This window comes from Bos grunniens, chromosome 11 (genome assembly GCF_055505025.1).
Source record: "Bos grunniens cultivar Pamir isolate PY7600 chromosome 11, Bosgru_T2T1.0, whole genome shotgun sequence".
NCBI lineage: Eukaryota > Metazoa > Chordata > Mammalia > Artiodactyla > Bovidae > Bos > Bos grunniens.
The window spans coordinates 32,178,108-32,198,767 of record NC_141175.1 but is presented as its reverse complement, the minus strand read 5'-3'; the positions used below and the strand labels follow the sequence as shown (position 1 = coordinate 32,198,767).

The 20,660-nt window shown below is 45.1% G+C and overlaps 1 protein-coding gene across 1 annotated transcript in view; it reads left to right on the top strand.

Annotated features, from left to right (window-relative positions):
* The window catches only part of LOC147362814 (uncharacterized), a 36,461-nt gene extending 18,371 nt beyond the window's left edge, over positions 1–18,090 (top strand). Inside the window, exon 4 of the mRNA XM_086328373.1 lies at positions 16,003–18,090. The gene's annotated coding sequence lies outside the window, so the exon portion shown is untranslated. The remainder of the gene's footprint in view (positions 1–16,002) is intronic.
* Positions 18,091–20,660: the final 2,570 nt, after the last annotated feature.

Below are 20,660 nucleotides of genomic sequence, written 5' to 3'. Positions count from 1 at the left end.
TAGCCCAGCGTTTTTCATGATGTACTCTGCATATAAGTTAAATAAGCAGGGTGACAATATACAGCCTTGACGTACTCCTTTTCCTATTTGGAACTATGTCCATGTCCAGTTCTAACTGTTGCTTCCTGACCTGCATATAAGTTTCTCAAGAGGCAGGTCAGGTGGTCTAGTATTCCCATCTCTTTCAGAATTCTCCACAGTTTATACTTATGCTGTAGATCCATAAAATACAGAGAATCCTTTTTTCCCCAAACAGAAGGGGAATCATTCTTCAAAAAAAAAAAAAAAAAAAAATAGAGATATCCTTGGTGCTCCAGTGTTGAGAGCATGGGTTTGACTCCTGGTTAGGGACATAAGGTCCCTCATGCTGCATGGCATGTCCAAAAATTAAGCCCACAAAAAAAAAAAAAAAAAAAAAGTATAGGAAAAGCTTGATCCTAGGTTGAAAGCCCTTAAAATCCCCTCCAGTTCTATTTGTAAGAGTAGGCATGCATGCATGCTAAGTCTCTTCAGTCATGTCTGACTCTTTGCGAACCTATGGACTGTAGCCTGCCAGGCTTCTCTGTCCGTGGAATTCTCTAGGCAAGAATACTGGAGTGGGTTTTGCCGTGCCCTCCTCCAGGGGATTTTCCCTGCCCAGGGATTGAATCTGCATCTCTTATGTCTCCTGCACTGGCAGGCGGGTTCTTTACCCAGGAATTGAACCCACACCTCCTATGTCTCCAGCGTTGGCAGGTGGGTTCTTTACCACTAGTGCCACCTGGGGAAGCCCTTGTAAGAGTCTGCCAAGAGTCGTACACAACTGAGCAACTGAACCGAGCTGATTGTATTGCTATCTACTGTTTATGAGAAAGAAACAGGTGCCTGGGAACAAACTTGTATCAGAAATTTATTTAGTATTTATTTTTAAGTTGGAAAAATTAAGTCATCTTACATTAAGTGAAGTGCATGATCTCAAGAATTCTGATAAATTTTACGTAGTGAGCATACTCTAACCAGGATAGAGGGAACACTGCCCACAACCCCAGGATCTCCTGTACAACCTCCCAGTCCTTACCTCCACAAAGTAATCAGCATCTGTCTTTGATGCCATATGAATGGGATAACATAGTATATATATTTTTTGTATCTGAATTTTTCACTCAACATTAGTGTCTATGAAATTCATCCATGTTGTTGCCTGTGGCAGGAGTTCAGCTTTTACATTGTTGTATATAATATTCTATTGCATGGCTGTACCACGACATGGTCAGCTTTTCTGGTCACATCACTTCATGGCAAATAGATGGGGAAACAATGGAAGTGTTTGCATCTATTTGCATCTAGTGACAGACCTTATTTTCTTGGGCTCCAAAATCACTGCAGATGGTGACTGCAGCCATAAAATTAAAAGACGCTTGTTCCTTGGAAGAAAAGCTATGACCAACCTAGACAGCATATTAAAAAGCAGAGACATTGCTTTGCTGACAAAGGTCCATCTAGTCAAAGCTATGGTTTTTCCAGTAGTCATGTATGGATGTGAGAGTTGGACTAAAAGAAAGCTGAGTGCTGAAGAATTGATGCTTTGAACTGTGGTGTTGGAGAAGACTCTTGAGAGTCCCTTGGACTGCAAGGAGATCCAACCAGTCCATCCTAAAGGAACTCAGTCCTGAATATTCATTGGAAGGACTGATGCTGAAGCTGAAATTCCAATACTTTGGCTACCTGATGTGAAGAACCAACTCATTGGGAAAGATCCTGATGCTGGGAAAGATTGAAGGCAGGAGGAGAAGGGGACGCCAGAAGATGAGATGGTTGGATGGCATCATCAACTTGATGGACATGAGTTTGAGCAAGCTCCAGGAGTTGATGATGGACAGGGAAACCTGGCGTGCTGTAGTCCATGGGGTCGAAAAGAGTCAGACGTGACTGAGTGACTAAACTGATATAATATTCTGTCACCGACTGTACCATGACATGGTCAGCTTTCCTACTATTGATGGACATTTGGTAGCTTCTAGTGTTTACCTGTTAGAGATAGTGTCTTTATGAACATTCCTTATCTTTCCGTGCACCTAGATAGGCATTTCTATTAGAGTAGAATTGCTAGTTCGTGGGAATGCTGTGTTCAGCTTTAGTAGGTAAAATAATTAAGACTTTTCTAATTCTTCTTGTGTCAATATTTTCAGATTGTGGTTTTTTTTTAAATAAAAGGATTTGTCTATTTCATCTAAATTGTCAAATTTATTGTCATAACATCTTCTCATTGCCCCTTTGATGTTTGTGTGAATTCTATGATTGCACCTTTTTAAAAAAATCACTAATATTAGTAGTTCCTTCTTTTTTTTTTTTCTTGAGCAATCTTCATGGGATCTGTAAATTTTATTAGTCTTTTCAAAGAACCAGTATTTGACTTAATGGGTATTTTTCTATTCTATAGTTCTTCTATTTTTTCTTATATTTTTATTATTTCTTCCTTTGCCTTAAATTTGATGTTCTTTACTAATTTCTTGAGATAGTCTTTGAATTACTGATTTTCTGTTTTTCTTTTTTTCTGAAATATACATTTAAGGCTAAGCATTTTCCTCTTAAGCCTAGTTTAAGCTCTGTGCTACAAGTTTTTAACATGTTGGTTTTTTATTATTCCTCAGTTGAGAGTATTTTCTAATTCCCATACAGATTTCTAAGTTCTGAATTGTGTTTTTAATCACAGGTTACTTGGAAATGTTACTTAGTAATTTCCAAACATTTGAGTATTTTAGAAGTATTTCCTATTGATTTCCGGGCTTTCCCCACTCTAGTAAGAGGATGTATCTGTTTAATTTCAACCCTTTGCAATTTGTTAAAATCTACTGTGTGTTTCAGAATATGGTTTATTTTGTTTAATGTCCCATGCGTAGTTGAAAATAATGTAATCCTACTGTTGTTGGGTTCAGTGTTCTGTATATGCTGACAAGATCAAGTTTGTTTATCATGTTATTCAAAGCTTCTGTATCTTAACTGATTTATTGTCTGATTGCTGTATCAGTTGCTGAAAGATGTGTTTGAAATCTTCAGCTATTGTACTGGATTTGTTTTTCCTTTTAGTTCTTTTCTTTTTTTCTCTTCATGTTTCAGGTTTTGGTTTTAGGTGCATACAGGTTTCAGATTATTAGATATTCCTGCTGAATTGAATTTTTGCCATTGTGAATTGAATTTTTGCCGTTGTGAAATGTTTCACTTTATCTCTACGAATACTTCTTGCCTTAAGTCTTGAGTTGTTTGATATCGGTATAGCTAAGCCAATATTTTTTTGGTTGGTGTCTTCAGGGCATATTGTTTTATACTCTTTTATGTTTTATACTTTCAATACTTTGGCCACCTGATGAGAAGAACTGACTCATTTGAAAAGACCCTGATGCTGAGAAAGATTGAAGGTGGGAGAAGGGGTTGACAGAGGATGAGATGGTTGGATGGCATCACCAACTCAATGGACATGAGTCTGAGTAAACTCTGGGAGCTGGTGATGGACAGGGAGGCCTGGTGTGTTGCAGTCCATGGGGTTGCAAAGAGTCAGACACAACTGAGCAACTGAACTACTGAACTGATGTTTTATATAAAACCCTTTTTGTGTCTATCTGTTATAAGGAACGCACAGTTAGGTCTTGTTTTGTATTGTTTTCCTGTTTTTTAATTTTGATTGGATTATGGAGTCTGCTTACCAATTCCTGATTTTTTGGTGTTAATTCTGTCATGTTATTTGTTTTATATTAGGTCTTCCTGATATTTGTTCTCTTTTTCTCTCCTTTATTTAAATACAGTTTCTTTTTTTTTTGTTTTGTTACTCTATTTCCTCCCTTTATTAGATTTTAGTTTTAAATTCTTTTATTGTTTCTTTAGTGTTAGCCTAGGGTAGGAGCTGGCATACTTTTTCTGTAAAAGGACAGATAGTAAATATTTTGAGTGTTGAGGGCCATGTACAAGTCTCTGACTCCCCTCCTCTCCCCAACCTGTTCCCCCTCACCTTGTCCTCCTCCCTTTCCTCCTCCTCCCTCTTTACCTTCTCCTCAACTATTCTTTAAAAATGCAAAACCATTCTTAGCTCCTCAGCTGAACAAAATAGGCTGTGCAACAGATTTGGACATGAGTGGATAGTTTACCAAACTCTGCTCGAGATTTACCCCATGCCTTCAACAAAATCGACTCTTCAATTAATAATTTTACAAATTCCTGGACAATAAGTAGACTTTCCAACACTTAAATTCCATTTACTCACTTTTCTTCTTCCTTTCATGCTATTTTGAGCATGTATTTTAGTTCTCTATGTCTTTAAAATCCCACAAGACACTGTTATTTTTACTGTTTTAAATAGCCAATAATTCATTTTGATCTACTTTTAAACTTACCATTTCTGGTGCTCTTTATTGCATTCTATATTACTGTTCTTCCAACTTGGATTATTTTGTCTGAATAACTTCCTTTACTATTTCTTTTAGAGTATGTATCTGTTGATGATCCATTTTCTTGATTTTTATTTGCTTAACATGTCTGTCTTAATTTTAAAGGATATTTCTACTGGATAGACTAACACTTCTAGACTAACACCTTCCCCACACTCAACTTCTCTCAGCATTTTAGCTTTGTCATTCTAGTTTCCTGGCTTCTATTTGTTTGTGTTGAGTGGGTCTTATAGTTGCTCCTAATGAATGCCTTTTCCTCCTCTGGCTATTTTGGGATTTTGCTTTTTGTCTTTTGCTTTTTGAAGATTTACTATGATGTGGTTTTGTGTAGTTTTCTTTGTTTTTATGTGTTGGATTTTTTTAGTTACTTGAGTCTGTATACTGATGTCATTCTTGGTCTTTATTTCTTTAAATACGCAGTTTTCCCCATTTCTTCTCTTCCCTGTCTCTGGGATTCAGATTTCACAGTGGTTATTTTCACTGTGTCTCTTATATTCTTCTCTCTCTCTCTCTTTGTGTGAGTGTGTACGTCTATGTGTGTGTGTAATCTTTTCTTTCCTGCATCAATTTGGTTGTTTTCTAATATACTGATTCTCTTTTCTGCTGTGTCTAATCTGCTTGTCTGTCCATAAAATTCTCTAGGCAGGAATACTGGAGTGGGTAACCATTCCCTTCTCCAAGGGATCTTCCCAACCAGGGATTGAACCTGGTTTTCCCACATCACAGGCAGATTCTTTACCATCTGAGCCACCAGGGAGGTCCCACTATTAAACCTATTTAAAGCTATGGTTTTTCCAGTAGTCATGCATGGATGTGAGAGTTGGACCATAAAGAAAGCTGAGCGCTGAAAATTGATGCTTTTGAACTGTGGTGTTGGAGAAGACTCTTGAGAGTCTCTTGGACTGCAAGGAGATCCAACCAGTCCATCCTAAAGGAAATCAGTCCTGACTATTCATTGGAAGGACTGATGCTGAAGCTGAAGCTCCAATACTTTGGCCACCTGATGTGAAGAGCTGACTCATTGGAAGGGACCCTGATGCGGGGAAGGATTGAAGGCAGGAGGGGAAGGGGATGACAGAGGATGAGATGGTTGGATTGCAACACTGACTTAATGGACATGAGTTTGAGCAAGCTCCGGGAGTTGATGATAGACAGAGAAGCCTGGTGTGCTGTGGTCCATGGGGTCACAAGGAGTCACAGACTCAAGGACATGACTGTGCTACTGAACTAACTAATAACCTATTTATTGAATATTTAATTTTTGTTATTACATCTTTCAGTTCTAGAATTTCATTTGTTTCTTTTCAAATAGATTGTAGTTTTCTATCTTTTCATGTATTTGTTTGAACATATTAATCCTAGTTTGATAAAATCTTAGATAATTATAGTACCTTGGTCACTTATATGTATCTTTCTAAAGCCTTTGTCTTTTTTTAAATGTTGGCTTTATTTTCTGTGTCCTGGAATGCTGGATAATTTTTGATTAAATACTGGATATTGTGAATGGAAAAATGTTGAGAGTCTGAATGATGTTACTTTCCTTTAGAGAGGATTTTTCTTTTTTCCCTAGCAGGTAGTTGAAGAATGGTAAATTCACCTTGATCCTGTCAGAAACTAAGGCTGGATTTTGGGCTTTGTGGGGACTAGTCCCGTTCTGCTTTGTCTTTTCTCTTAGTGTTTAATCCTTGAGCTGTCTCAATGAAAATCTAGGTTATTTACCAAAACCTTTCCTCCTTGGTGGGCCTTGAATGTCAATATTTTTTTTCTAACAGTTTGAGGTTGCTCAAACTCTGATAGGTTTCCCAGCCTTTTAGAAGCTGTTTACTGCTTAGTTTCTTGGCCTCTTGCCTATCTCATGGAAAGCTTAGAGAAAATTCCTTGAGGGGAATTCAAATGCGGAATGCCTGACTTATTTCTATATGGGCCCTTTCTCCAGGAGAAGAGTTCTCTATGTTCTGGCTTCCTGGGTAGCACTGAATTCCAATTTTTGTCTTCTCAGACCAGCAAGGCTGCTGTGGTTCTAGGCTTATGTTTCCTCTCTGTCTCAGCGATGCCCCTTGAGAATTGGCAAATGCCCTGAAGGGAAAACATGGGGGACATTTAGGGTTTACTCACTGCGTTTCTCTTTTCTCCAGAATCTTGGCCCCTAAAGTCCTGGCTGCTTTCGTTACTCTCCTATGACTCCAAACAGCTGTTTTCTGCAATATATTTAGCTTTTATAGTTGCTCTCAGCAGGATGGTTAACCTGATACAAGCTACTCTGTCAAAGACATAAGCCAACATCTCCAGGTATTTATTTTTAAAAGTGGTTTCCAGGACATGTCCTGAGGCCACTGCACATTTAACTCTGTCTCCTGCTTTACTTTGAAGCATCCTCAGCAGAGGACTGGCAAGGTCTTTTGGCATCTTCAACACCATTGATAATAAATTATTAAGTTCTATTTAATACATGTTATAATTATTAACTATTTGGTAAGTATTTTGAAGTTGAGATTAATATGCCAAGCATCGTCTTTCTCTACCAGATCACTCAGTTTACTATAATGCTGATTCTCTATGAAATAAAGTTTCTCGTGTTTCAGTTTATAACCACACACACACACACACATACCCCGTTTCTCTTCCCGCCCCTCTGGAAACCTTAACCTGAGCTGATATTCTGAGCCTGCTGTTACGCTGTCATGTGCCTATGGCCAGGCCTGTTTCAACCCCGGTCCTCAGCTTCTTCATTTGGAACATGAGGTCAGGATGGGGAATGGGGTGGGACCAGGCAAGGTCACAGGGTCCTTCTGGCTCTGATGGTCAATCTGTCTTTTCTGCCTTGTTTTGAGGACTTCTTGGTGGAACAATCAGACACTTAGACTGCTCTGAGTGATATGGATCCCCACTTGGACCAGAGAACTCACTCCCCAAGTCAGCCATTCTCGTGACTGTGGGGCCAGTCCCCTCTGGGACATGGGGGCTGAGTGGACTTGGCTGGGTCTGTGTTCCTGGACAAGCAGGTTCCCTGAGCCGTGGGCCTCCCTGGGAGCTGTACCCCTGTGTAACTGACAGAATGAGAGACAACATCTCATGCTGCACCCCGCCCCTCTCCCCCAGCCCTGCATCATTCAACCATCTCAGCCAGGAATTTCAAATCTATAGGTGACTGCTTCTCAAACTTGTTCATAATGTTCCTTGCCCTGTTCTTTCTGAATATGCTGTTTTGTAAGAAATGTCTGAAAAAGACTGACCTCTCCATTGCCTAATAATAGTTTCAGAATCTTCACTTTAGAATCAGTCCCTGGGCTGCACCTGAGCCCGTTTCCTCCCTTCTCCTGTTCAGTGCGTGGGACAGTGATGACGGCTGCTCTTCCAGGCTCCCCTGTCAGCAGGCTCTTGGCTGGTTCTGGCCAATGAGAAGCCCTGAAGGGAAACTGAGGGCAAGAAGAAGGGAGAAGCAGGCATATTTCTCTCCTTTTCTCTGTGCCTTGGATTGAGTATGTCCTTGGTGAAAGCTGTAAGTTCCATATCCCCAGTTCTGGATGCATAGGCTCAGTGTGGTTTTCAGCATCTACTGGGGGACCCCAGCTCCCGCCTCAGTAGCTCTGTGGCTTTTCTTTATCCCTCCAGCTGAAGAGTGGCCGTAGTTTCCACTGCATTCATCTCTAGGGTCCCTTACCACCCCCTGTTGTCTTCCTGTTCTCTTTGCTCACATGGGATATTAATATGTGTCATCCAATCCCCAGTGTATGACTACTAGGAGGAGTTGCAGCTTTCCTGTTTAGATCCCAAGTAATTGAGTTGTTAAGGGAAGCCCTGATGACTCAGCTGGTAAAGAATCCGCCTGCAATGCGGGAGACTGCCTACAATGCAGGAGACCCAGGTTTGATCCCTGGGTCAGGAAGATCCCCTGGAAAAGGAAATAGCAACCTACTCCAGTATCCTTCCCTAGGAAATCCCATGGACAGAGGAGCCTGGTGGGCTGTACTCCATGGAGTCACAAGAGTCCCACATGACTTAGCAACTAGACTACCACTACCAACTGAGTTGCTAAAGCATTCCTCAAACATCTTTTTCTTGCCTATGTATCTAATTTAAGCACCACTGAAACACATCCACCTTCATTTTCTTGATCACCTCCTAAGGCAGACAGAATTCATTTATTCATTCCTTCGATAAATATTTACTAGGACACTCCTCAATACCTAGCCAAGGATTCTGCTCAGGGACACAGCTGTGAACAAAGCAGACAATGTCTCTGGCCTTGAAGCACTCACAACTTTAGGGGCAAGACAGTCTCAAATCCTTAGTACAGAGTGTGTTGAGAACGAGACACAGTTGTAATGTGCAGACTTAGGAGACAAACAGAACTGGGCTCAGACCTCAACTCTAGGCTCTATGATGCAGGCAAGGACTCCTTACCTCCCAGTTTCCTCTTTAAAAGAGCACTCAGTTATTCAGTTCACAGTCACTTGATGTGTTCAGTGAAGGCACTGATGCTACTAAATTCACAGGATTGTTTGTGATGAAATGGGTTGCTATTAGAGAAAGAGACAGAGGCCCAGCAAGCAAACTCATATCAAGGTTTATTTTTAAAAGCAGCTTCCATGGAGCATACATTCAGCACTGCGGAGAGTCAGGTCAGAAAGGTGAGGTGAGGCTAGAAATGCGACAAGGAGGCATATAATCCAAAGCTTGGATAAAGACAATTGCTGGGAGGAGGGACACCGAGTCATAGGGTTGGAATTATACCCATGGCGATTTCTGCTGGCAGCCAAGCCAGAGCTGCAGTGGTCTCCATGCACCTGAAAGTGAGTTCCTTTTTCCCTCTCTGCTTGATCAAGGTGTCACCACCTCCAAGAAGGGCTCACTGACTTCTAGTCTGGGCTGGGTCCCTCCGTGCTTTTCCCGTCATTGTGTGATCATGGCCATCCTCGCTGTCTTTATCACATCGTCACACCACCACTAATGTTTGTTGAATGAATACCCACTGTGTTCCAGATGTTATGCTATGGCTTCTCATGGCAGAGTCTGGGTCAATTCCAGTGTTTTTGTTATTCCTCCTCATCATTAATACTGAAACCTGTGGTGGTTTCCAGAGGGGGAAGAAAGGTGTGTGTTGTTGTCGTTCAGTCACTCAGTCGTGTCCAATCCTTTGTGACCTCATGGACTGCAGCACGCCAGGCTTCCCTGTCCTTCACTATCTCTTGGAGTTTGCTAAAACTCATGTCTGTTGAGTCGATGATGCCATCCAGCCATCTCATCTTCTGTTGCCCCCTTTTCCTCCCACCCTCAGTCTTTCCCAGCATCAGGGTCTTTTCCAATGAGTCAGCTCTTCACATCAGGTGGCCAAAGTATTGGAACTTCAGCTTTAGCATCAGTCCTTCCAATGAATATTCAGGGTTGATTTCCTTTAGGATTGAATGGTTTGATCTCCTTGAAGTCCACGGGACTCTCAAGAATCTTCTCCAACACCACAATTCAAAAGCATCAATTCTTTGGTGCTCAGCCTTCTTTATGGTCCAACTCTCACACCTGTACATGACTACTGGAAAAACCATAGCTTTGACTGTGTATGTGTGCATGTAAATCTGTATCTGCCACAATAATTTAAATTTGAGGACATCAAATCATCAAAGATTCAGAGTTAAGCTAGGCTGAATATGGTTCCAGAAGTAACTGTATTGTGAGTTTTAAAAAATTTATATGTCATACCAGTTAGAGGCACACAGGTGTTGGCTGTAGTCAGAGTTCAAAGGGCCTGGCTTTGTTTCTTTGTTCTCATCCTTGAAGCTGCATGTGGCAAGTCTCCGCCTACAGCGCTGAACCCATTTTTCCTGCTTCTCTCTTGGCTCCCCTGCTTGACCTGCTCTCAGGCCTCCTTGTGGCTCAATCATCTCTTTAGATTCAGATTTAAATGAATCACTTACTTACATTTTACTCACAATTTTTAAGCATTCTACAAACAACATCCTAATAGCATTAAATAATTGCAAAATCTAATAAAAACCAGTCTTAACCTCATTGGGATCTCATTAAGGATAGGGCTGCTCTTTTCACTAAATTGTTGATGATTATTTTGTCTGGTTTTGTTTTGTTTGTGCTGCCCAGGAGAGCAGAGGCATAGATAGAGTCATAGAATGTGGGTTTACACACTCCAAAAAATTTTCACCCACGTTCCTAAATTTAACAGGTGAAGACAATTAAGTCCAAAGAAGGGAAAGGACTTTTTCAGAGCTGTGCATGAGACGTGAGGCCACTAAGAACCAGAACTCAGGCCCTCTGCCCCTTAGTTTGGCATCTCCCCTGCAAGATCTGGGCTTTGGGTTTCAGGCATTGATTTATGAATTGACACACTCGTCAAAACGAGTGTGTCATCAGTTGAGTGATCACTAGCTCTTCAGCCGAGCGCTCCTTCACTCACCAACTCTGTGGCCTCAGGATGGACACTGGCAGGTTTGAGAGACGCAGAAAGGAAGGGGCCCTGCCCTCTGGAAACCTGAAGCCTCCAGGGATGAGGTTTTCACATAAATGATGAGATGCAGTCTCCTTCAGTGCTTGTCGTGGTCCTGCTGCTCACCCATCTTTTCCACATTGGCCCATAGTTGGCTTCTCTTCCAGTTCCATTCAGTACAGGCAGGTGTGTTGACAAAGCCTTCCTGTGGCCCCGGTGCTGAGACAGCTGTGAACTCCTGGTCCCCTATCATGAATGATCTCTCCATCCTAAGGACTTATTTGGTTGGAGTGGGAAGTTTGACAAGGCAAAGAGAGAGAAGTTGGAAGAAGGCTCAGGCAGGAAGTGTTTTATGATTTATGAACACACAGATTCTGGCATCTCTCTCGAAAAGAAAAAAATCCCGCCGCTAATATTAATAATTATGCCAGCTTTTGTACAGCACTTTGCGGTTGACGACGTGCTTTTGAATCCATTATCTCATCTCGGCGTGTCTGTGGGAGACTGGGGAGTGGGAGCAGGAGGGCTGGCATCCTTGGGGAATTAGCAGCCTTTGTTTCCCTCGGAGTCCAGCCTGGCAGGTGGGCGGGTGCTATCGCAGTGGGTGGGTGGGTGCTGAAGTTATTCTTGCTCTGAACGTCCGGTCTAGGGTGACCCCCCTCTGAGTTTCTGTTTCCCCAAGGAAACAGCTGTTTCTCTCCAGACCATAAACTGGAGTCTGTTCAACTTGTCCTCCCTGGGGCTTCATTTATCCTTGAGTTGAATGCTTGGCTGGTATACTGGGCATGCTTTCTGGCCCCTGCCACCCATTCTGAGGAGGTCTGGGCTCTGACCTTGTGCCTGTAGCTTTGGGTAGATTCCTCCTCCAACAAAGCTGGACCCCCACGGGGACAGAGTTGTTGCTCCTGGTTGGACTTTGTCAAGCACCACAGTCCCCAGATTCCTAATGCCTCCTGTGACCTATGGAGGGGCTGAAATGTAACTGGCAAGTGGTAGTATGTGCAGAAAAATTCAGCTTTAAAAGTGTTTCCAGAACTAGTCTCATCTTGCTTTCTTGATGATGGCAGGGAAGACTGCAGTCACAAAAATACAAATATCGCCACTACCACCATGCTGTATGCTCAGTTGCTCAGTTGTGTCCAACTCTTTGCAACCCTATGGACTGTAGCCCGCCAGGCTCCTCTGTCCATGAAATTTCCCAGGCAAGCATGCTTGAGTGGGTTACCATTTCCTCCTCCAGGGGATCTTCCCAACCTAGGGATCGAACCCGTGTCTCCTGCATTGGCAGGTGGATTCTTTACCACTGATCCATTGAGGAAGCCCCACTACCACCAACACCAACACCACCAAAAGCTATCTTTAACCTTTACAAAGAAGGTAGTATTTTTTTTTTCTGGTTGAAAGAGTGCCCCTCCACCCCAGTAAATAAATCAGTTAAAATCACATTCTCCTTCAGGTCTGTGACTTCCCTAAAGAAGGCTTTTTTTCCCCTTTCCTTCTCCTGCTCACTTTCCTGGGAGGATGCCTGGGTTCAGGACATCTCATGTCTCCCTCTTTGATGGGCTTGCCTGGTCCACGCATGGTCATCCGGCTGACCCGCTCGCCCACTTGTCCTGTGGCAGCCTCTGGCCTCAGCATTTCCACCACTGAAACCTCTGCTGCTGGGGGCGGGGGCTGGTGGTCTGTGTTCCGGGCACAGGCAGTGTGTGATGGTGGGTCCTGGGGCTTGGTGCAGGGAGCCTCTCGGGTCCTGATGCAACATTCCTAGGATGGAGATGCGAAGTGAGGGCCATCTTGGGCTGCTACACCATTCCTCACTCCTCACTTCTAACTTCCCACCCTGTACTGTGGTGCACCACTTGCCTAAGAGATGTGTTTTTTTTTTTTTTTAATGCAGACACTCTGATTTCCTGATATACCCCCTTGGGAAGTCAGGAGTAAGCTATGGCATACAAGGGTTCCCCTGCACTCCTGTCTGGTTCAGTTCAGTTTGGTTGCTTAGTCACGTCTGACTCTTTGTAACCCCATAGACTGCAGCATGCCAGGCTTCCCTGTCCATCACCAACTCCCAGAGCTTACTCAAACTCATGTCCATTGCATCAGTGATGCCATCCAACCATCTCATCCTCTGCTGTCGCCTTCTCCCACCTTCAATCTTTCCCAGCATCAGGGTCTTTTCCAGTGAGTTGGTTCTTTGCATCAGGTGGCCAAAGTATTGGAATTTCAGCTTCGGCATCAGTCCTTCCAATGAATATTCAGGACTGATTTCCTTTAGGAGGGACTAGTTGGATCTCCTTGCAGTCCAAGGGACTCTCAAGAGTCTTCAACACCACAGTTCAAAAGCATCAGTTCTTTGGTGCTCAGCTTTCTTTATAGTCTAACTCTCACATCCATACGTGACTACTGGAAAAACCATAGCTTTGATTAGACGGACCTTTGTCAGCCAAGTAACGTCTCTGCTTTCTAATATGCTGTCTAGGCTGGTCATAGCTTTTCTTCCAAGGAGCAAGCGTCTTTTAATTTCATGGCTACAGTCATTCTGGAGTCCAAGAAAATAAAGTCTGTCACTGTTTCCATTGTTTCCCCACCTATTTGCCATGAAGTGATGGGACCAGATGCCATGATCTTAGTTTTCTGAATGTTGAGCTTTAAGCCAACTTTTTCACTCTCCTCTTTCACTTTCATCAAGAGGCTTTTTAGTCCTGTCTGGAGACCCTACCTATTTTTCTTCTGCCCCCGGAGATTTCAACCACTAGAGGGAGCCAGTGACCTCATCTCTGTACTTGTCCTCTCTGTATGGGTTTCTGCATTATCTGTGACTGCTGCTGCTAAGTCACTTCAGTCGTGTCCAACTCTGTGCGATCCCATAGATGGCAGCCCACCAGGCTCCCCTGTCCATGGGATTCTCCAGGCAAGAACACCAGAGTGGGCTGCCATTTCCTTCTCCAATGCATGAAAGTGAAAAAGTGAAAGTGAAGTCGCTCAGTCGTGTCCGACTCTTAGTGACCCCATGGACTGCAGTCTACCAGGCTCCTTCATCCATGGGATTTTCCAGGCAAGAGTACTGGAGTGGGGTGCCATTGCCTTCTCCGAAGGGCGTTCTAAATACTTGAGTTTTCAGGCAGTTGGGGGCATCTTTACGTCATACCCTGCCTGTCTGTTCTGTGACTTTCTTTGAAGCCTTCTTCCCTCTTCACTGGACAACAAACTTGGTTGTCTAGCCTGGTAAAAGAAAATAATCAGATCCATGAAATTATACTGGGAGTCACTTCCAAAAAATTTCGGTGCTTCATAATACCAATGTCGCCATGGATTGCCGAGCCCTTTGGACACTGTGATTCAGTCACCTTCTTCGAGTCAGGTTCCTACAGCCCAGCTCTACCTGGCCAGGCCCTATCCTCTCTTCACAAGGCCTTTCCCATCCGCAGGTTTCCTTATGGGCCCAGCCTACTTAAAACAGACTGATTTGCCAAAAATTGGGCTGGCAAGTACTCTGAATCGAATTTCAGCAAGCAGATAAGGTTTACCATCTTGATGTCTGCGTCTCTCTTTGTATGCTCTCAAACCTGGAAAAGTTCACCCTCCAGATAGGCTTTTAAATAAAATAACACATTTTTGTTAATTCAGGGACTAACCTTTCACTAAACAGATAGAGCCAGAGGCAGTCTGTACCCTGCAATTTTTGCGCCCCTTATGATCTTTTAAAATAAAGATGAGGAGTGGGCAGTAAATGCCACGGCTTTATGAGAATCAGCTAGCCTGGGGAACTGGTGTGGGGAGAAGAGGGGCTTATGCTTTATTTTCGACGATTTGTAAAGTTGCTCTCTTATCGTCCCCAAATATCTATATGGTTCGAAGCTTGGCATAGGAGGGCAAGACATGCATTCTGATAAATGGTGTTACGATTTTAAGCTGATTGGTCCACGTGTTTGCAATGAACATGGAGTCAGGACAGAGTTCAATGGATCTTGTTCAGGGTTTCAGGTGGAATCATGGGGGGGACAGATGTCCACACATGACTCAGGTCAGGTGAGATTCTGCCTGAAGACAGAGCCTTTGCTCCTGCTGGCCCTTTCCAGTGCTCACCCATTGCTCTGCCTACTGGGTCCTCACTCTTCTTCTCTGCATCTTATCTACACTGGTCTCCCCAGTGCCAAACACATCCTCCCTGCCAGACTTGGAGCTGCGCTTGTACCCATTCTCGGCTGTACTCTCTGAATCCTCTGGGACCCTCCCAGCTCAAGGTCTTCTCCTCTCTGTGCTTGTCCCCACCACCTCTGCACAGCGCTGTCTCCCGACGAGCTCCTGCAAGGTTGAGTTCTGAGTTATCTGGCCTTTGATGCATGCAGACTGGCTTTCCTGTGAACTCTGCCTGTGCCCCTGTCTTTGGTTTTCCTGACACTTTGTTCAGTCGCTAAGTCGTGTCCGACTCTTTGCGACCCCATGGACTACAGCATGCCAGGCTTCCCTGTCCTCCACTATCTCCCAGAGTTTGCTCAAACTCATGTCCACTGAGTCAGTGATTCCATCCAACCATCTTGTCCTCTGTTGTCCCCTTCTCCTGCCTTCAGTCTTTCCCAGCATCAGGGTCTTTTCCAACGAGTCGGCTCTTTGCATCAGGTGTCCTGGGGCTGGATTTTCCTCTCCTCTCTCTGGCGTCATCCACCTTGGGTCTCAGCCCCTTGTCACAATCAAGAACTGATGACCAGGTGATTGGTGACATTTTTCTTTTCCTCTTGACACTAGTTCATTTATATCTGAATCACCCTTATCATTCAGGAATAACAGGACAAAGCTGCTTCTGAACAAAGTGAACAAACTGAACAAACCCATGCTAATTCTTGCCTTCCTAACAGACTGTCAGCCACCCACAGCTGCCACGGTGGGGCCTGTGGTGGACAGAAGAGACTGAGTCAGCTCATTCATAAACAGCGAAAGTTAAGAGTTGCCTTGGCCTCTGGGAAGGGATTCTTGAGAAGCCTTTTGTTTTCACACAGCTTTTCCTGAAAAATCAGGAAAACAATGTGATTGTTTCTCAGAAATACAGAAATATACCATCTTTTCTTAATTGGCCCAGAGCAAATATTTTTAGTAAGGGCTGATTTTTTTGCAGAAAAATAAGACTTGGGGATTTTTTTTTTCCTGCAGACATATACTGGACAAAAGATGTCTCTTCTATCAGCAGAGTGATGATGGTGAAGATGGTGATGGAGGTGTATATGGATGGTCAAAACTGGCTGGACATGTTCCTTCCCCTTTGTACCTGAGTGTGGACACATGGAGCTTCTGTTTCTTGTTTTTAACCCTGAGAGCATCATCCCAATCTTGTTGCCGGTCAGTGATGGCTGTGTTGTTACAACATTTCTGTTGCAGCAGTGACCTAGTGATGTGAAGTCTGACTGCCTGATAGGAGGATGTTTCCCTGTTTTAGGGGTGAGCTCACTTGCTGTCCTGAGTCTGGCCTGCTGCCCCAGTTTCTTTTGCTCTCACCTGATCATGGGATACACTCAGGTTTGTGTATCTGCACACACAGAATCAAACCCATGGTTGACTATAAGAAAAGTTGCTTAATCAAAGTTTTATTTACATGGGACCAAATGGCTGGTATCATCTGTGAGTTTTTTCCCTCTCTAAACTGACAGAATTGACTTGTTGTTTTGACACTTGGGAGGCACAGATATAGAGAAAAGCTTCAAAAGCTTCAGAGATCTCCCCAGGTGATCTCATCCATACCCATGCCTTTAAATGCCACCTCCATGCTGACTGTCCCTAATTTGCATCTTAAGAAGGCCTCTTCTCAGAGCTCCAGGCTCCTATCCAGTGGCTGGTTTGACCTTTCCAGGTGGGGGTTATACAAGCATCTTAAACCAACTGTGTCTCTAACAGAGCTCTTGACATTTCCCCTAACCCATTTCTTCTCCACCCTTCCACCTCAGTAGATGGCACTGTCCTTTCCCTAGTTACACAAATCCAAATCTAGGAGCCACCTGTGATGTAGCCCTCTTCTTTATGCCTTCTCTGCAAAGTGACTCTCTTCACCTTGTCCATGACGGGCATCTCCTCCCAGACCCCCTGAGAGCCTGCCAGTATAGTTTCCTGCCTCTTCTCTTGCTCTGCAGTTCATCCTCCACATAGCAGTCTTTTTAAAACTTAAATTGGATCCCACCACTCTCCTTTCTAAAACTTTTCACTGAATTTAATTGCACTGAAAATAAAACCCAAACTCCTTATCTTGGTTGGTTAGGCCCTTCCTGATCCGCCCCTGGGCACCTCTGCAGTCCTGTCTGGTACCCCTTCCCCATCTTTGCATTCCAGCCAAAGTGGCCTCTCTTCCCCCTCCACCACCCCTTCCTGGACCATACCAGGCTCTTCCTCCCCAAAGTCTTTGCTCAGGCCATCCCCCCCTGCAGGGAAAGGACTCCCTCTGACCACATGGCTTGGCTCCTTCTTAGAATTGCAGCTGAAAACCCCATCTTAGGGAGGATGCTCCTGACTATTCAGGTGAGTTTATTCTTTGCCCGCTTGGATGTTCCCCATCGCTGCCCCCTCTTAGTTTTATTCCCAGCACTTTAGCTTTGGGGATTACTTAGCTGTCTCCTTGTTTAGTGTCTGGTTTCCTCTCTGGGCCGAGTTCTGGGTGGCAGTGCTGTATCTATCTTGTTCACCTGGACCCATAGTACTCAACTTAAAACAAGCATTTGCTGAAGAAACACTGAAGACATGCAGAGCAGAGCTGGTAGTAACACCACTCAGGCGCTGCCCCCCTGGGTTGAAAGAGATCACGGGTATGAAAGTGATCTGGGCAAAGTGAATAGGGGCATGGGTGATATGAGTGGTGACCTGAGCACATGGATGGCAAGCGAGAGGTGGAGGAATAAGCCTCTCTGCTCAACGGAAACCAAAGAGCTGCTTTGCTCTTCTAAGAGAAGAGTGAATCTGAGAGCTGGTTCCAACCCAACAGATGCCAGTAGGACAGCAATATAATGTATATTCCTCTTTGCCTTGGCTGTTAAGAACCTTACAGCTAAATTGGGACTATTGTCATGCAAAAATTAGCTCAAAATGTTCTGTTAAAAACAGATAATGTTTTGTGAAAGTACCTAGCACCCTGCCTGAAACATGGAAGAAGCTCAAAATTAAACAGTCATATGTGAATCATCTGGGATTTGATTGTATCTTTGCCATTTTTCAGAATAAACTACTTCCTGTCTTCTTTAAAGGCAGGGAAAACATCAAGCAGTTTTGTTCTATTTTTTTTTTAACTATAAAAATAAAATTATTCATCACAGCCCAAAATGGAAAGAGCCCAAATGTCCATCAACTGATAAACAGATAAAATGTATATATCCATACCATGGAATATTATTTTAAAAAGAAATTAAGTACTGACACATGCTACAACATCAATGAACCTTGAGAGCACGATGCTAAGGGAAAGAAGCCAGTCGCTAAAGACCACAGATTGTGTGATTGCTTTTACATGACATGTCCAGCATGGGCAAATCCATGGAGATGCAAAGAGTAGCTTGATTGTTGCTGAGGGATTGGGAGGGAATGAGTGACTGTGAATGGCGGTAGAGTTTCTACGTGGGGTCAGGAAAACAGTGGTGGTGATGGATGTACAAGTCTATGAATTTAGGAAAAAATCACTGAATTGCACTTTAAATGGGTGAATTGTGTGGAATGTGAATTACATTTCAATAAAGCTCTTAATATTGATTAGTTAAACGAGAGTAAGAGTACCCCTGGCTCTCTGATGGTGGCATGACTGAACAGGCCATTCAGAGTGGGTGTGAATAAAAGGCTAGCTTTGGCTGGATGTGAATGAAAAGGCCTCCATCTCTCCTTCTCTCTTCATCCCTTCCTCCTTCCGTTCTTCACTTAACTCTTTTCTCAGAATTCTTCTAGAGACCCCCAACCCAGAGATAAGGTAGACAGACCCTTCATCCTCAAAGAGCTATGTCTGGGGGCAGAGCAGGGTGGAAAGAAGATACGGAAATGGTGAGCACAGTCAAGACTGAACCTAACTTCCTGGGCATCGATAGAGTGTCCTGGGGATTCTGGCAAGAGAGATCGTCTTTGTGAGGAGAAGTGCCTTTGGTCAGAGCAAACGCTGGTCTGGTTCTTCATTGGTATTCCAGTTCAACAGTCACTGTGCGTGGTACTCAGGAAACAGATGAATAAGACAGTGTGCGCCCAAGGGGTGGGTGGGACATGTGACCCAACTGTGGTAGGGGCTGGGAGTGGGCTACTGTGGATAGGGGCAGTGTTGTGGGGTGGTGGTCCTGAGTGGCTTCCTACGCAGTCAGTGCCAGAAAGATGAGACTGCTTGTCTTGGCAGAGCAGAGAAACCTTGCAGGGGGCTCAGTTTGGGGCGGGCCACACAGCCTTCCTGGCCGCCCCAAGGCAGCTTGGCAGCGTCCTCCCCGCCCCGGGGCAGGGGATCTGCTGCGAACTTCTGGCTGGGAGCGGATTGAGGCCGGAGGGGCACCTCCGCTGAGGCACGGGTTTTTCCCTCGCTCGGGTGTGGTGGCCTGCTCCCCAGAAGTGAGCTGGTCACCACTTCTCCCTCCGGCGAGGCGCGCGGTCCAGGCGGGAGCGTCTGCAGGCGGGAAGGCTCGCCGGCGAGCCCCGGGCGCAGTACGGGATGCTCGCCGCTAGAGGGAGCGCCGCGTCGTTCTCCGCCACCGCGTGGGCTCCCAGCTGCAGCCGGACCTGGCGGCCGCCGGGGCTTGGGGTTTCTTGGGAAACGCGCTCCTTGGACCTTTACCATGTAACGATTTATCAGAAGCCGCTGGACTCAAGCATCCTCAGTGTTGTTTGTCGAGAATTTGCAGAGCCCTTGAGTACGGGATGCGGCCTCAGGCCTGTTGCAAACCCTGGTGGTGGTGGTGGTGGAGAGGGTGTCGGGGGCCGCGGCGGGGATTCTGGCGGCTCTCAGCAACTGTCCTTTGCTCCCCGTGTCCGAGGACCTGGCAAAGGCCTCCTGTGTCCCCCGCGGGGAGCTTGCCCTGGCCCTCGGAGCTGCAAGGGACAGGCCCCGTGTTCTGCGCAGATTCTCAGCTCTCTGCCACCTGGGGGGGAAAAAAAGTTTAGTGCTTCAAAGGAGGGAGGGATGAGGAGCAGGTTTAGGAAAAAACAGGCCGGGCTGGGAGGATGAGTAGTAGCTGGTGTCAGAGACCTGGGGACAGGGTCTCCTGATGTTGCAAACGCGGCGCCTCTGGAGCTGATGAGCACCGTGGGGGTGGGTCAGAGAGGCAGCTCCCAAGTTTCGCAAGAATGGCTCCGCTGTGGCCTTTTTGGCATGGCCCTCAGGTCAAGGGCAGCAAAAGGTTACTTGTGCATGCCCCTAATTCCCGGCCACGAAGCTCTCCCACGAGTTCAGGTTAGACTGGCCTCCTGTGGTGACAACTGGTGGCTGCCATCTCTGGAGGCAGGGCTGGGACAGGACAGGAAGTGCAGGTCACAAAGACCTGGTCCTTGGCCACCACCATCATGGCTGCATCCTTAGGCCACATCCTCGACCTTTGGCTGACTCAGGCTCTGGTGGCGGTGGGAGAGGTTGAGGGCTTGTTCTCTCCCTCTAGCACTGACTCCTGGGTTTAGTAGACAGACCGTCCTTCGCAGTCCCTAGACACCGGCAGCAGAGGGGTGATCGGGGGCCCGACGTGCTGCCGGAAGCCGGCGCACCGTCTGCTGTGGGAGCAGGCCAGAGCCGGCCTGCTGAGGCTCCTGTCTCTGCCGTGGTTAATACTGGTGATTACCATGGTTACCTGAGGCTGGAAGCTCTGACAGGCAAAGGCAGA